Below are 826 nucleotides of genomic sequence, written 5' to 3' on the forward strand. Positions count from 1 at the left end.
GGAGAACTTCTGTGCTGGAGACACCCCTCTGGGGCAAGACTTGCTTCAATGGGGCTTTGGTGCTCACTGAGTCTGCCCCCTGAGTGTGTCCTTTATGGTTCCACAGAGCTGTAAACTGGATGGTCCCACTCTGACCTCTGGGTTTCCTGGCTCCTGGATCTCTAGGGAGGTGCTAATCTAGCCTTTCCCTGAGGCTATACAGCAAAAGCCTCTCTGCAAGCCTTGGGCGGGGCAGGTTCCACAGGATCAACAGGGCGGGGCTAGCAGTTATGGCTGCTCTCAGTCTTGCCCTCAGAGGCTCTGCTTCTCAGTGTCCTGGTAATCGCTGCAAGCCCCTTGGAGAGAAAGCTGCCCTCAAGTTCCGACTGATGCCAGACAGTCCCACTTCTCCCGTATGAGTCTGGGTCCCTAGAGACTCGCCCGGAACTGGAGCTCAGAACCTGAGACTCCCTCCCAATTGAAAACGACAACTGTGCCCTCAGCCGCCAGCCTGCTCAGCACGCACCTCCGCACCTTAGTATTTTATCTCCGCACTGTGCCTCCTCTGAGTCTCAGTATGCTTTTCTCTTTCCTTCTAGTTGTAGAATTTCCACTCAGCCAGCCTTCCTGTGGTTCTGGATGATGTTCGTTCTGTCTTTTAGTTGTATTTTTGAAGTGGTTGTTCGAGGCAGCAAACTCCAGTGTTTACCTATGCTGCCATCTTGGTTTCTCTCGAGGGATTGATATTGAGTGATACTGATTGATAGTGAATGTACATGAAATGAATTATGATCTCTCAGATGCTAGCTAGGTGACTGCTGGCATAAGAGCATGCCAAGGTGTGAAG

This window comes from Myotis davidii, unplaced genomic scaffold (genome assembly GCF_000327345.1).
Source record: "Myotis davidii unplaced genomic scaffold, ASM32734v1 scaffold144, whole genome shotgun sequence".
Classification (NCBI taxonomy): Eukaryota; Metazoa; Chordata; class Mammalia; order Chiroptera; family Vespertilionidae; genus Myotis; species Myotis davidii.